Genomic DNA, 17,770 nt, shown 5'->3' on the forward strand with positions numbered 1-17,770 from the left:
CTGGGAAAAGAACGCGCTTCTTTTCTTGTCAAGCCGCGATTGTTCGCGCAAGTACACTGCGGCGCTACCTTAACGAAAGATCGATCTTAGGCGCGGTCAGGACCGAGACATAATGAGATGTGGGCGAAAGATACAGGCGATGATGGGATAAATGAGTCGTGGAGCTGAGTAATGCATACATTTTTAGCGATTACTTTTTGCAGTGTTTTTCTTTCAACAAAATCATAATTTCTTTCCCGGGATATACATTTTTTATATATAACAATATCAAATTATACATAGAGAAGTATATAAAATTTACATATAATCGTAAAATTATATATGAAATAGTGAAGTATTTCTTCATATATGTATATAAATATATATGTTTCATATATAATTTGACATGATTATATATATGAACCCTTATATAATTTATATAATTATGTATAAAAATGGACATATTTCACAAATATAATTTCACGATTATATTATACATAAAAAATTTTTTCCCGGGTTTATACTTATATTTTTTTAAACTATAAAAAAAATTAATTTTAAGTTTGCTTATCACTATGACATGATGTTTGCGGGTCAAGAGGAGATTTTCACTTCTGGAAAAATTTAATGATACCCTATAGTCTTTAATCATGGTCGTGCTTGACAAAACGAAAGTAACTTACAGGCTTTTCCTCGCAGACCCGGTGGTATTTTGCTGTCTTCCGTCTAAGGAAACTATTATTAAGAATTTAACGGATTAACGTAAGAATATAAGATGGCGTTCTCCAAGGAAAAATTTCTCTTTCTCTCGCCCTCTCTTCTCTCGTACCTGCTCGAGCCCGATAAATTGAAGTCCCGCCATTACTACGGGATCCTTCTAAACTTTTTTTTTACCTTGCCGCACGGACGATGTCGCAATTCGCTTTTGTCCTTCTTCGCCCTTTCCATCTTGCAAAGTACCAGGCGATACCCGGCGGCGCTTTCGCTTTGTACGCAGTTAGAATTCGCGGGAGACTCCGTCGCGGAATGCCGTTATGAGAATGCAAATTTTATTTCCGTTGGGGAAGCGACCCGGACTCGTAACAATGTTATTCGCTCCGCTAAAATCGATATCTAAAACCCAGTAGTAATGTATAATCGACAATATCGCTATTACCGCTTACTTGTCTCTAATTTTACATGAAATTTGCGCAATGAAAATGAGAGAATGTGTATACGTACACATATATATATATATATATATATATGTATACACACTATTCGTATGTATTTAATTCGAACCATTAGAGATTAATTTTATCATTGGATCGCACGCTCTGTTATTAGCTTGCAATTCGAATGCAAAAATGGAACAAACTAATATGGAATTTCAAAATTAATATTTTTATGAAATTTGTTCTCTCTCTAAAAATGGAATTAGTGTACAATATTTATAATTTAATTTATAAATAGTAATAGTTTAAGAAAAATAAATCACAAACCTTGCGCGATGTCTAGACAAACTTTTACGCTCTGTTATTAGCTTATAATTCGAATGCAAAAATGGAACAAACTAATGCGCAATTTCACAAAATCAATATTTTTACGAAATTTTTCCTGAAATTTGTTCTCTCTCTAAAAATGAGATTCGTGTACAATATTTATAATTCGATTTATAAATAGTAATAATTTAAGAAAAATAAATCACAAATCTTGCGCGATGTTTAGACAAACTTTTACGCTCTGTTATTAGCTTATAATTCGAATGCAAAAATGGAACAAACTAATGCGCAATTTCACAAAATCAATATTTTTCTGAAATTTGTTCTCTCTCTAAAAATGAGATTCGTGTACAATATTTATAATTCGATTTATAAATAGCAATAATTGAAGAAAAATAAATCGCAATCCTTGCGCGATGTCTATAACAAACTTGACGAGCCTATCCGTAACCTTTTGCAACTCTCTAGTTTCATTGCATTCGTGGTGGCGACAATCCATTGCTTGCTCGCCTTTCTTCAGGCTTTTCTCTCTTTATCTTTTCCTCCTTCTCTCTGCTGGAAAGTGCAGCAGCGATGGCCCGCGGCGTTTAAAGCGGCCGCGTTTCAGGGCTGCGTCGCGGTTTCTAATTGCGGCCGCAGTCTGGGTTTCGTGAGTTCGAAAGGACGAAGGGTAGAGGGTGGAAGACTCGGCAGAGATAGATAGATAAATAGAGAGAGAGAGAGAGAAAGCAAAGGGTTGCTCGCGGAAAGCAACGGGTGCAGTGAATCCACATCAGGGAACTAAGCTTGAAGATCGCCTCCGGTGGCGAAGACGCGCCGAGATGCGGACGGTGAAAGGGAGGGATGTTGGATTATTTTAAAACGAGATTGAGATAACTTCGAGAGCTAACCGTAGCGGTTTCACCCGAGGCGCAGAACTGGAAAACAGTGCAGGGAAACGAACAAATGGCAAAGAGGAAGGAAGACAAAGAAAGGGAGAGAGTAAAAGGGAGGACCTTGAAAAGTGCAAGCGTAAGAAAGTGAAACATACGAGTGATGATGATGATGATGATGATGCATGTGCAAGGAGGAACATGGAAATAAGGAGGAAAACGAAGAACGGTGACGGAGGAACTCTCTCTCTCTCTGATGGAGATGGATTCAGGGAAGGTGGAAGGATCGAGGATTTGGGGAACGCACCCCGTTAACCTGAAATTGGAAAGTTACCCGATCGTGTGATTGCGTTTGGACGGCTAAGTTCGAAGGGAAGGAAGCCAAGGGCGGATGATCTCGTCCTGGCGAGCTCCTCCGTCGTCGATTTATCCTATTTGCCGAGTGATCCGTTCTCGTGAAAATAATAAACCGATATGTATCGATCGGTGTCGTCGTCGGTTTCTAACTGAAATGACGATAAACGTGAAAAGAATTCAAGAATTGAGGTTTTATTACATCTACATCTCTCTCTCTCTCTCTCTCTCTCTCGATTGAGCGTAATAAAAATCTTACGACGAGAATGTTGAGATATTTCAACGTGAAGAGATATTTATCGAGACTGAAAAGAGAAAAAGAGAGAGAGAGAGAGAGAGAGAGAGATGATGTGAAATTATCCGATTTTTTATAAGGAATCCGAGAAATATCATTCGTTATCGGTTTATGATACTCGCAATCATATTTATTGTTTAATTTTTAAAAGAAAATATCGCTCGTTTATATTTTGCGACTGCAGCTCCACAGTAATATTATTTATCTTCTCCATTTCGTGCTCTATATTAATTCTACTTTTAAATATTTAATAATATTAAATATTTAATAAATCTCCCCCGCGCGTGCGCAACACAAATACATTGTAATTTCTTCCGTTTGTCTCCGCGAAAAATCGATTTGGGTATATACATTGTTAAATAACAGTAGCAAACAGTAGCGGAACAGTAGTCTCGCTTTTAATGGAATTTACAAAATTTACGTCAGGGAGCTTCTCTGTTTAAAAGGGAACGATGTAATGAACGGCGTAATGAAAAGCAACTAAGGCTTTTATCAAGAGACGGAGCACAAAGACTAAGCACCCTTAACGCCCATGGACGGACATGCGGCACTGGCTCCTTTACGAGGGAGTCGGGAACGTCGCTAGAATTAAACAAGTGGTAAAGCGTTCTGTGCGCTTTGTGCATGATACGCATACTCCCTAGCTGTAACTATACATGCAAGCGTGATGCTAAATTTTATAAACAAAATTCAAAATCGAACTGTATTGTAATCAGCCGTAACACATTTTTTATATATAATTATATAGAAATCATTGTATAATTATACATATAATCGTGAAATTATATATAAAATATGTCCATTTTGATACATGATTATATAAATTTACATAAGGGTTCATATATAATTATCATGTCAAATTACATATATATAAAAAAAACATATTTATATACATGAAGAAATAAATTTATATAATTATATATATAAAAAGAACTTCAGCTGTAACTATACATGCCAGCATAATGCTAAATTTTATAAACAAAATTCAAAATCGAACTGTATTGTAATCAGCCGTAACACATTTTTTATATATAATTATATAGAAATCATTGTATAATTATACATATAATCGTGAAATTATATATAAAATATGTCCATTTTGATACATGATTATATAAATTTATATAAGGGTTCATATATAATTATGTCAAATTACATATATTTATATACATGAAGAAATAAATTTATATAATTATATATATAAAAAGAACTTTTATCTAATTATGTATGGACATATTTCATATATAACTTTGCGATTATATGTATAATTTTCATCATATGTAGTGATTTCATGATAATTCAATTTTAAACCTGTTTTTAATAATTTAGAATTATTATTCGACAAAAGGGAGAGAAAGAGAAATTAATATTAAAAAATTTAGGTTATTTAATTATATGTTGAGTCATATAGTGCAAGGATTGAATCATATCTCAAATTGTTGAATCAGGGTAGAGGTTGCTAGGCGCTTTCAATTAGTTTGCTTTTATTTAAAAAATGTGATATTAATTCCGGAAAGTTGTTCAATTTTGAAAATGAATTTTAAAGCAGGTTTTTCCATAAATATATTAAATGTTATCAAAATAGATTTTACTTTGTTCACGGCTTATGCGAACATATTAATAAAACATGGTATTACATTTACATGGTATCATGGAAACATGAAACAGAGTGAAGGGAAACAGATTCAATTAAAAACTATTATTGTATTTGTAAGAATGGTATGCGTAATAACAAGGCGATGGCATGTAAACAGTATTGTTGTTTATATCGAAAATTCGGCGCTGGTGTTCTGAGGCGTAATAGCGCGCTATTGTTGTCATTCACGGTCATCGTGTTGTCATTTGCGCAGCGACACTCGAGCGAGAAAGACGCAAATTATGCTTCGTGCGTGCCGTGTTATCTCTCAAAATATGCTCCGGGCAAACATTATAAAGCACGAAACGTAATATAAAATCGCTATACTTATTAGAATTAAAGATAACCAGCTCGCGCAATTAATTATTAATTTCTGTGATGTAAGAGAACACGTAAAAGAGTAATGAGCAAAGTGTTTAACAATATATATTTTCAGCTGTTGCCTTCTCTGCGAAATTTTCATTTTAAACTCGTAAATTTTGTAATTTTCAGATGTCGAGGTGCTCGCAGCGTTTTCCATCGCAATTTAATAAGACTCGTATCGTGTCAAAGTCGGGAGTGAAAATATTCGTGCGATAGTATTCTGTTAATTAGTGCACATGCGATTATAATTAATCGTGTTTCGCGAGTGTCATGTGGATATCGATGAAAAAGCAGCGAAGAACGAACAAGGGAAAATAGGAGGAAATCCAGGGAGAGACATCGTGTAGCAGTAAAAGTGAGTAAATTATGATTTTCATTTAATTTAAATTTTTCTTCGACATTTATATAATTTTCGTATTAAATATCTATTTGAAGAGAACAAATGAAAAATTCAATTGCGCGTAACAATCATTTTTTCATACATTAATTATTGCTTGATAATTTGAATATTTGTATATTTTATAAATCAGGCTGGTTGCTTGATAAACACTATTCGCTTTTGCGTGTTAAATATTATATAAAAGGAGGTAGGTCAATAATATATATTTAATTAGAATATAGCAGAACGGAATTTTTCCGTATTCTCTCTCCAAAGTGCGAAATGTTTATATTAAAATATTTTTTCCTCGAGCTATTCTAAAGGATATAAATATTTGTAGTCAAAGTCGATTCTAAAATTATTAAAACTGAAAACCTATAATTGGTAAAATAAAAATTAGGTATCTGAGACACGTTATCCGAGAATATAAGTATCTACGCAGTATCAAGTTTCAATTATACCTATCATAATTTTTTTACCCGTATTACACAATCTCGGGCGAATATACCAGTATTCCGCAAAGAGCGTATCATCGAAAACTCGCAGTTCCCGCGCACAATGCTGCTGAAACAATAGTCGGGAAGTTCATTTCTGAGTGACGGCAAACGCGGACTACTGCGCCGGCCGATGTTCAGCGGGAGCAGTACGATTTTATAATATAGGGTGGAAGAGGAGAGAATGCCGGAGCGTTATCGGAATGAGAGGCGAGTGGTATACGATATAGATAGACTGCGGCCGTTCGCACCGCGATACCAGAGGAACGAGGGATGCTCGCGAAACGAGCGGCCGAGCATATATCGGTCGAATAGGACACTCCGGTATTTCCCTCCTGCGGTTGGCGAGATCCCGGGGTTTAAATCCCGCCGGTAGCGCCATAGGCTAGTCCATCGACTAGCTTCTCGACAAATTACTCGGCAGCCCGATAGCGCAGCAATTTCCAGGATTTTGGATCTCCACGGCTCGCACACATACATGCCCGATCGGCTGAGCAGGGTATAATTGATGCCTATAGCGGACTATCATTAGCTCGCAAATGTCGTCTAACAATCTGTTTGCTCGAGGGCGTACGTCATCGCGTTAAAAGTCATGAATTTGCTTCCAGAGAGGCGACTCTCGACGTTTAGGATCCCCTTCAAATTCTCAGGGTACTTTAGATGCATCGTTAAAATTATTTTAATAATTGTTAGCAGTTGTACAGGGAGAGTTATAAATTAATGTGGATAATTTATCAAACTTTATATATCGTTTAACAAAAAAAGAGTTTAATACCATAAGCCTTGTTCCAATAATTTCATTATCTACTCTCATTAATTAATAATACCCTACGCTCCCCTCATAGCAGCGCCGTGGCGGCGCGATCAATTATGGTTTAACCCGACTTTGCGGATGCGTAATGGCGAGAGACCGTGAATTTCCAGTCATCGTCCTTATCGTCTGCTCGGGGAAAAACATTTTAGAGAACAGACATTTCCCATTTCGGGAACCGCGCCGCGCACTCGCTCGATCTTATCAAGAAAGATTTCCGGGTTTGAGAGTGTTCCCGGGCGCTATTTTAAGAATGATCCGCCTCTTTGTTAGGAGCTCTCGCATCTGAGCCCCCGCGCCATTATGCCGAGAGCAATATCTGCACGAAGAAGGCACCGAAACGAATATAAAAGCCCCCACGCGAGATACTAAAAGTCGCGTATTCCCATCGTATAAAAATAGAAACAGCTTTTATACCCCCAGGAATCTATTTTCCATTTCCCGGCTATTGTGGGACGATACAATAGATCGCGATCTAATAAACGCGGATTTAATAAACGAAAATATTTTTTCACCGCTTTTTCCAAAATTCAGCGAGAAAAAAAAGCACGTTTCCTTAGTACGTTGGTGGTGAGATATTCGGACGTAGCAGCATTTCACAATTAAATCGCGATATTATACCCTTTTGCATGTATAATATTTAACTGTAATTATCTAGTTCATTTTAATACGTAATATTCCGCCCGGTTTTCTCTCTCTTATACGCCCGCTTTGTATAATATAAAAGTAAATACAAATATATACATTTTCCATGATTGAGAGGTAATTAAAAACGAAAATTGCATTTACATATTGTACATTACATTGCATTGCAACGCAGTATCAATTGCATATTAAATATTTCTACAAATAGCAACGTTTCAAAACTAATTGCGGTTCGAAATACATACATATGTACATATATCGCTCGTCTATCTTCCGTTTTATATCGCGATACTTCGCGTTCGCTTCGACGAGAAAAATCTCGATGACAACACGGAAAAAAACAACACATGAGATTTAGTTATTACGCCTAAATTTTCACTATGACAGCTAATATTTTTTAGCTGTAACATTCTCCATTAAACAATGGCTAAAAAATATTAGTTACCATAGCTAAAACTTAGGCATAACTAAATTTCAGGTTGCAATTCTTTCATAGCTCAATTTTAGCTGTCTTTATATTACACATGAAATTTAGTTGTTACGCCTAAATTTTCACTATGACAGCTAATATTTTTTAGCTGTAACATTCTCCGTTAAACTACGGCTAAAAAATATTAGTTACCATATCTAAAATTTAGGCATAACTAAATTTCAGGTTGCAATTCTTTCATAGCTCAATTTTAGCTGTCTGTATATTACACATGAAATTTAAAAATATTAGTTACCATAGCTAAAATTTAGGCATAACTAAATTTCAGGTTGCAATTCTTTCATAGCTCAATTTTAGCTGTCTTTATATTACACATGAAATTTAATTGTTACGCCTAAATTTTACTATGACAGCTAATATTTTTTAGCTGTAACATTCTCCATTAAACAATGGCTAAAAAATATTAGTTACCATAGCTAAAATTTAGGCATAACTAAATTTCAGGTTGCAATTCTTTCATAGCTCAATTTTAGCTGTCTTTATATTACACATGAATTTAATTGTTACGCCTAAATTTTTACTATGACAGCTAATATTTTTTAGCTGTAACATTCTCCATTAAACTACGGCTAAAAAATATTAGTTACCATAGCTAAAATTTAAGCATAACTAAATTTCAGGTTGCAATTCTTTCATAGCTCAATTTTAGCTGTCTGTATATTACACATGAAATTTAGTTGTTACGCCTAAATTTTTACTATGACAGCTAATATTTTTTAGCTATAACATTCTCCGATAAACTACGGCTAAAAAATATTAGTTACCATATCTAAAATTTAAGGCATGATAACTAAATTTCAGGTTGCAATTTTTTTTTTTTTTATAAAGGAGATCGCAGCCGGTTCGCGATTGATCGATTTCCGAATCGCGGATAGTCTCTCCTTCCCTCTCTCTCTCTCGAAGAGACGGCGGCGAAGCCGACAGGAAGGAGGACGATAACTCAGAGACGGATAACGAACATCTATTTTGACAGGAGATGAGCGTCGGTGCAGGGTGGCTCGAGGGGGATGGAAACGCGGAGTGAGGGCGCGTGAGGGAGGGTAAAGAGAGGGGATGCCGGCGGCGGGATGCCGGCCCGAGGCATACATTATGCTAAGCCGGCCATTAGGGGGTGAAATATGTTTCGCGTGCCCCAGTCAGTTACCGGACGAGAAGGCATCTTCCCTCGAACAAACGGCGCGCGCCTCCGAGGCGTCTTGCATTACGCGGCTGCACGCGGTTTCTAGTTATTTGCAACTCTAACGACCGCTAATTGGCTCTTTCCCGGCCTCTTCCCTCGGCAATTCCACGTGGTTCTCTCAAGACGAGCCTTCGGTAACTGATGCGCCGCGTTATCCGTCCTTCACTGATTCGCGAATGCGAATAAGGAATCCGAGTGCTCTTTGCGCTGTGATTTCGCAGCTGGAACTTCGCGGTATATAATTTTGCGAGTGATTCGCTCTGCGTTAGGGATGTTACACTAACGTAAAAAATTCTTAGGGCGATTAGAAAAATATATATAAATTTAAAAATAGATAAAAAATGTAATTAGAAGCGAATAAAATAAAGCTTGTGTCTTTTTTATGTTATATTTATGCACGGAGAGAATTTTCTCTTAGAATTTACCCTACAAAAAATCATGGTAATCGTAGGATAATGTGGTATTGAAAGAATTTTATAAGAGTTTCTCTGATTAATATTTACCACAATAAAAAATATTAATATGTACATAGTAAAATTAATCGAGCACATTTGATATCTTATTGTGGTAGATATTAATATTTTTGTTGTGGATTAAATATTAATCAGAACAACTCTTATAAAATTCTTTTCAATATCATATTGTCCCACGATTACCATGATTTTCAGGATAAATTCTAAGAGAAAACTTTCTCTGTGTGGTTGAAATTTTTTATACTTCGTTGAGTTGTCATCTTTGTTTGTGCGGAGTCACAGCATTATTCTACACGTAACTTTTATTTTTACGACTTTGCTCTCGTAAATTCAATTTTTTACTTGCAATATTCGAGTCTTAATGAAAATGCTCCCATTTACCCATGCCAGACTATTCATTTGCATGCTATCGAACTAAACAAAATACACAGCCCGTTGATTTAAACGTCCAATAGTTGCTCGTTAGCTTCCTCTTGTTTATTTACTCCTATCTGCACGCACGACCTACTTTTTTTTATATAAATACACAAATGTGCGCCGCGTGACTGCGTCCATTTCAATTAATAGGTACGTAGTTACGTCTACCCGGCAATAAAAAGAAGTAGCCCTCGAATCCTGATCGAATCGATGGAATCACGAAATACTCGGCGAAATCTCATTACGGTAAATGTATGCTGACGTTCCTGATGTACGGACGTTGAGAAGATGTCAAACAGATCCTACCAATTTCATGACATCGTAAGATACTAACTCAACCGTGAACTGCTTTTATCGATATCATGAATGACATGATACGCTTGAAACTATAATTAAACTAGAGAACGAGAGCTCTGTATGTATCATATAAAAAAAAATAGCATTTCTATTTTCTCTGCAGATGTTAGGAACAGTAAATATAAAAAATAATTTGATAATCTAATATTTGTTATAAACGATCGAAAAAAATATTTTAAAAAAGAATTAAAAATTTTTTAAAAAATACAATTTTTGCAGATCATGGAAAAAATGAAATAAAAATAGAATAGAAGTAAAAATGTAGAGATTACATTTTATGCTTATTACAGAGATGATTATTAATTCGATTTTTTTATTAATTTGAGTGTAAAGTTTAATTATCAAAATATTAAATGTTAATTTATGATCTAGATTTGTTATGTATTTTGCTTGATACATCATTCTCTGAAGCATATGCAAGCATATGTCACAGTTTCCGTGATATCGAGTATATAAGTCGGTATTTTTGGTCGTGTCTGAAAATAAACCTTTCTGCATACACGGAATTTAATTTCGTCTCGGGGCTTATCCCCAATAACCGAGATACCTGCGCCGAGTTGGAATTAATTCTATCCGCGGAAATATTTTTTTTTTATCGCGGCCCTAGCGATACGCATCGTGGGAAAATGCGACTTAATTAAGAATTTCCGATTGGCTGTACGGCAGCCGCGGCAGCGCCGTTATTACGAAATCTGCCACTATATGCTTAGGGAAAAAACGAGGGATTTAAAACGACGCCGCACGTGTACCGCCTTCCTCTGTTCGCGAAATTACCACACTAAAATTTCGATATATTTCATCTATGCTTTTTAAACTTTTTCACTAATCAGTTTGCCGATGAGGAGTTATGAATTCATTTCTTTCTTTTATATTATTTCATTTTACATTACAGTCTTTCAATATATTTAATATGGACTATCTAATTAATTAAATATTAAATTAACCTCTGAAAAGAATCTCTAATTAAAATTCATGACACTTTTAAATAAAGTTTTTACAGAATATATATTTTTAATCGCTTGGACTTAAAAACTATTCATATACCATTCTAGTTTGAATTAAAAATGATTCTAAATTAGTGAAATAAATTTGTCAGTAGAATTAAAGTAATAAGATCTACTTAGAGTTTTTTAAGCATCTTTATTATTCTATTATATCGATATAAATAGCTATCACAGTTCTTTATTGATTAATTGATAACATTCAACGAGCTCGGTAGAGATGTAAAATACGAGGAAATAAAAAGATTCGAAGTAATCGCGCTCCTCATCAATTACCAGTAATAAAGCACTCGACAATAAAGAATATCACCGAGACAGATTGCCTCGCGCAAAAATATTTTTCTTTTCGCGGTCTCTCTCACCGACAGTGAAGATACTTTTGTTGCCATTACTTACGTCATACTCGGGAGGTTCTGCGCTTAAATATCACATTGCTCTTATACGCAGCGTCTGTCGCTGGAAGATAATAAAGTGGTTCCTTTTTCCACACGGTTACCCCATTTTCGGCAATGTCGAGGGTCAAACGGAAACTGCCGTCTGTGATTCTTCACGAAACGATTTTCTCTTAACAACAAGAAAGGCGCGATAATTCTAATGCAGAGAGAGAGAGAGAGAGAGAGAGGGAGAAGGAAAGAGATTTCAATCAATGCGAATAAAACTAGTCATATCGATATTAAATGTTAAATTTACAATCACGTATTTCAAAGATTCATTTATTTTATTCGCGACGACTTTTCATCGTTACAATAATAATAATAATAATCATATGCGATAATAATCACGTATTCTGTTGTTGCAAAAATTAGATAATGAAAATTAAATTTACGTTATTGCAATTTTATTACAATTTTATCCGATACATATCTTGTTTTCATATATACGTCATTTTCATTTCATTAAATATTGCGCTTTATCCAAGCGACGACGAAATTGCAAGCTCCTTGTTTTAAAAGCATTAACTTCTTACATTAATAGAAATACATTACTGTAAGCAATTAAAAGTAACGCCACATCACCATCCATTAGGAAATTTTGCCAGATAGAATATGATCAAGATAAGAATCGTATATTTTAAGCATTGTTTGTTTCCAAATGACAAAATTCTCTTCCTTCTTCTCATTTTCTCAGCTTGCTTTCTGATTTCTCATCACATCTTATATATTTTCCATTTCTAATTTATTTCTAATACTGTATGTATATTATAAACTGGACTTTCTCTCAAAATCTCCTTTACGTAATATCAAATCTCAGTTCCAGTTTCACCACTTTTATACTGTTTATAATCGTATTGCAGTATTTCAAATATGATTATATACATAATGTGAAAATAGATTTTAAATAAATTTAACATGTAAATTTCTCCAACATGAGGCACATTATTTAATTGATTTGTATTTTATTTCTCGTTATATTGACTTGACGCAATTAATTAACCCTTTTATTTTTACAGTTTATTTATTTCATTTATCTTTACACGTAACTGCATTTTAAAATATTACGTCGTATTTATATTTGTTTGGAAGAATTTTTTTCTCAATATAATAAATTTTTCTCTCTCTCTCTCAATCTTTCGATATAAGCAACAATATCCAATAATCCATTAATATCCATATTGACATTATGAAAATCTATAGTTGTAGTAAAAGAGGAAAATGGTTACATCTATTGATATTACATTCATTGATACTACATTCATTTCTAGCCGCTCTTTCCCTAATCCTTGTGCGATGTTACCCTGTCTTCGGCCGACCAAATTATTTCCCGCGGCTCGAAATCCGCTGGGGTGCGATAAACGTCTACGTTGCGGGAATGACATTATATGGAGAGGAGCAAATATTGCTGACTGCGTGAATAATTATGGCAACGCAGTTCAGCGCCATTACTGTCGCGAGTAAAATAATATGATTGTGTTTCGCGGTTTATACGAGCATATTGCGATTAATTTTCGATGGAGTCAATTATTATAATTAGTGAAAAATCGCTCCGGATGGTCCATTGGATGTCGCATAATTTGCGGTTTGTTCATCAACTACAAAGACCAACTTAGACAAGAATTTTCAAATAAAATATTGTTAATGATGAAGTAAAAGCATATCTCAATTCTTCTCTCTAATATTTTAATTAAGCTTTTGCATTTTTTATCATATATTTGCCCCTTCAAACATTGTACATGGATATTATTTAATACGGTATTATTGTATATAAGAACATTTATTGAATAAATTTGATATATTTAACACTTAGAGTTTTCCAGTCCAACGAGTAACGAGAAATCTTAAGAAAGTCTTTCTTTCGCTCCGTCTGATTGACATTCTACTCTTGAAAGTAAAGCAATAACTTCTCGAGTACATCCGGAAAACTTTGAGTCTTCGATCCAATAAATTAGCCGCCACTTATTTCTCCACGATTCCCCGCAATTCGCCGTAATTAATATTCCTCGAGAATGCCGTAGGAACGGGCCGAGCAAATCGACGATCGATCAAATACAATTCCGCCCGCAGTAGTCGATGTAGTCTCCATTTATAGGAGGCAACGGTGAAATATCTGCCCTACGTAATCCTTTCCCCAGTCAAATAATGTAAAAGATGTACATCCCTCAAAGCGCTAGCAATAGAGAGGGTAGGGAAAATAAATGGCGGCTTCGCGGAAAGATCGATTCGGACGCCCAAAAACCCGCGCAAGGAAACAAGGATGGCAAAAGAGAATATATACGCGCGCGAGAAGGACGTGTTTCCCTTATTTTTACTTTCAACCCTTGTCGTCGATTCGACGACGATAAGAGGAACGAGCGGTAAACACCGAGTCTCGTTTAATTGGGCAAACTTTCTCTCGAGCTTGGAAAAACTACACCCTCCCACCCTTAACTTTTATACGTTTCGTCTTCCCTTCCCTTCGTCCATCTGGCGTTTCGGGAGGGTCCGGGATATCCGAGAGGTTTCCTTGAATAGCAACGAGACATCGCGCTCGGCTTGATTTTAGATTCTATCCAAGGCCCATCGCATAATTCGCCCCCAACCCTCGCGAGAATTTCAACCCCGAGGGGTCTCTGTTCTTCGTTCATCTTGAATTATCGTACGATAAGATTCTGATATGCAAACCTAGAAAAAATCGGCTTATATACGCGATATATGCACGATCGTTAAAAAGCAGCTTTTCGAGAGCGACTCTCTTCGTCTTAGAAACTACAATACATCGAGGGTATTGTATTTCAAATGTGTCTTATAAATGTATTTGTACAATTATCAAGAATAGATTTACTAAAATTTTATATTATTAAATTTTACATTTTATATTATCGTGTCATTTATATTCAAAATATTGAAATAACATACAATTTTCATAAGGACACGTGGACAGTCTTATCGAAAGTATTGGAGTATTTATTTAGTCAATACATCGAGGATATCGTATTTCAAATATGTCTTATAAATGTATTTGTACAATTATCAAGAATAGATTTACTAAAATTTTATATTATTAAATTTTACATTTTATATTATCGTGTCATTTATATTCACAATATTGAAATTGCATACAATTTTCATAAGGACACGTGGACAGTCTTATCGAAAGTATTGGAGTATTTATTTAGTCAATACATCGAGGGTATCGTATTTCAAATATGTCTTATAAATGTATTTGTACAATTATCAAGAATAGATTTACTAAAATTTTATATTATTAAATTTTACATTTTATATTATCGTGTCATTTATATTCACAATATTGAAATTGCATACAATTTTCATAAGGACACGTGGACAGTCTTATCGAAAGTATTGGAGTATTTATTTAGTCAATACATCGAGGGTATCGTATTTCAAATATGTCTTATAAATGTATTTGTACTATTATCAAAAATAGATTTACTACAATTTTATATTATTAAATTTACATTTTATATTATCGTGTCATTTATATTCAAAATATTGAAATTGCATACAATTTTCATGAGGACACGTGGACAGTCTTATCGAAAGTATTGGAGTATTTATTTAGTCAATACATCGAGGGTATCGTATTTCAAATATGTCTTATAAATGTATTTGTACAATTATCAAGAATAGATTTACTAAAATTTTATATTATTAAATTTTACATTTTATATTATCGTGTCATTTATATTCACAATATTGAAATTGCATACAATTTTCATAAGGACACGTGGACAATCTTATACAAAAAAAACAGTATCCTTGAAAGAATGCAAATATGCCTTGATTCAAGTATATTTTATCCTTATAATAGCGCCAAATATAAATAATTTTGGATAAAGGATAATTTATCCTTAAAACAAAGTGCAAAATATTCTTGGTTGAAGCTGAAATTTACTTATAAAATAAGCGCTACTTTCAAGTATATATAATAATTCTTAGTTCAAATGTGACTAAGTTTGTTTTTACCATATGCGATTTTTAAAACAAGAATATATCTTAAGGATAAAATATACTTCACACAAATTTATTTATTATTAAGGCCCAAATGAAAATTTGTGATTACAAAGAGCATTCTATGCTTAAATCAATCAAATAGCGTTCGAGAATAAAAATATACTTGAATCAAGGATTCCTTTTTTTCTGTGTTGGAGTATTTATTTAGTCTTATCATATCTATGACTGTGCGAGGCAAAAGGACACACCGGTAACAAATAGACATAATCGGCGGATACTGGATCGTGTGATAATAGCTTGCTAGATGATAATTAGCTGCGTGCCGCATCAAGTCGTAATAGGTTCATGGTATCGAGTGTCCAATAGCAGGTGCGATAATCGTCGAGCAACAATTCTGTTAGCAATAGAGTTACGTAGATAATATTGATTGATGTGTCGCTCCTGTCCGATGTTGATCGAACGTACGTAATAATTATCCAAGACTGACTAGCAGAACGCATAGGTGACACTTACGTAATGTATGTAGCAGTTACGTTAATATCCGCATAGCGTAGTGATCTTGTGATCGATCACACAACATACTCTCGCACGCATCGCAAACCCATTCCCTTAATAGCTCGCGTGACAGTTTTTGATGCGAATATATGAAACAAAATATCGTACACACGTATCTTTTAAATGTAAACTATAATACGAGATATATTAGTGTGAAATATTGACAAATGTGAAATATAATAATTAATATCCGGCGTCTTTTGAAATAATTGATTTAAAATGTATATATAAAGTAAAGCTAATATACATTTTTTATGTTATTAAACAATATTTCGCTATATACATGTCGAGCTTTTAAAATATTGAACAATTTTGGGAACGAAATTTTTACGGAGTAAGTAATATTTGACGAAAGCCGAAGTAATGTCAGTGAGAAATATAACATTAAGAAGACATGTAAAAAGTAGGTTAAGAAAGTAAGAAAATTGAAGGATATAAAACTTTATGAATACCGCGGCACGAAGAAAACAGCATCTGCAAGGCTTTTTAGTCTTTATGCTTTTTCGAACATTAAACAGTTTTAAGACCGAGATTCTGTACCTCTTACACGTTTATATTTGACGAAAGAGCGTATACAATTTATTGAACTTTTTTATAAGATTTAAATTAAAGTCAACACTCTTCAATAAAACTTTAATAAAAATATAAAAGAAGAATATACTTAATTATTCTTCGTGTTTCGCGAGCTAGATATAAATCGTTGAGATTATCGACGTCTCTATCACGTTTGAAAATGTCACGCGAAATTTCATGATAAGGGAAATGCGCGATTAATCCAGTTCGATCAATTAAAATAGAAATTTGCGCACGCAGCATCGAGTCTATATTTGCGAAGAGGCAGTTTCCGTTCGTCGTAAATCGCGTGACCGTGCACGTTTCATTTCCCGATAGACACGAGAAACGGGCTCGAGTATGCCAATTTTCAACGTTGCGTCGCGTTGTATGCCTCATAAACGCATATAGACGAGCGCCCGCACGGTTTACGATATACATACTAACGTGGCGGATTGTATCAGCAAGGTTTAATGGAGTTACAATTTATATAGCTAAACTTTTCAATATATTTTAAAATTGCCATTTTTTATTTATCTCTTCCTCCGTGCGCATTAATTCGATCAACTAAAATATCTGTCTGACAAAGTCTTTTATAATTAAATAAAAAAGTACAAGATTTTTTTTCTCCTGATATATAATTCTTTTTTAATTTTTTACGCGAGAAACATAATTTATTGGCTTTTTAAAATTTCAGAAAGTAAATTCAAGAGCCAATAGATTATGTATTTTCGGCGCAAAAAATTGGACAAATGGAATGTATATATAGGATCTTTTTATAACAATTTAGATATCTGGAACTTGGTTCTGTACAAATGTGTGTGTATGCATGCATATATATATTATGAGCTTAAAAGTAGATCTACTTTTTTGCATGCCAGATATTTTATTTCCATTAAGCATTGTATTTTTACAACAATTATCGTCAATGCATAAGCAAAGATATACGAAGCACACATCGTCGGATGTGAGAACGACAAACTAAAAATAAAGCTCGGATTAAAAAAAAATCAGGTCTTTTCGATTTATCTTTGTTTAGTTACAT

At 34.2% G+C, this 17,770-nt stretch overlaps 1 protein-coding gene and 1 long non-coding RNA gene across 6 annotated transcripts in view; one reads left to right on the top strand and one right to left on the bottom strand.

The window, feature by feature from the left end:
• The window catches only part of Tmtc2 (Transmembrane O-mannosyltransferase targeting cadherins 2), a 327,382-nt gene that overhangs the window by 166,486 nt on the left and 143,126 nt on the right, over positions 1-17,770 (bottom strand). The gene's annotated exons all lie outside the window — the stretch shown is intronic.
• LOC114944065 (uncharacterized) overlaps positions 4,838-17,770 on the top strand; it is a 137,578-nt gene continuing 124,645 nt past the window's right edge. The window contains exons 1-2 of one of the 3 annotated variants that reach the window (XR_014924596.1): positions 4,838-5,017; positions 5,110-5,335. This is a non-coding gene — a long non-coding RNA (uncharacterized LOC114944065). The remainder of the gene's footprint in view (positions 5,018-5,109; positions 5,336-17,770) is intronic. The other 2 variants (XR_014924595.1, XR_003822110.2) reach the window with 2 other exon arrangements.

This window comes from Nylanderia fulva, unplaced genomic scaffold (genome assembly GCF_048542155.1).
Source record: "Nylanderia fulva isolate GAGA-0341 unplaced genomic scaffold, ASM4854215v1 Scaffold20, whole genome shotgun sequence".
Lineage (NCBI taxonomy): Eukaryota > Metazoa > Arthropoda > Insecta > Hymenoptera > Formicidae > Nylanderia > Nylanderia fulva.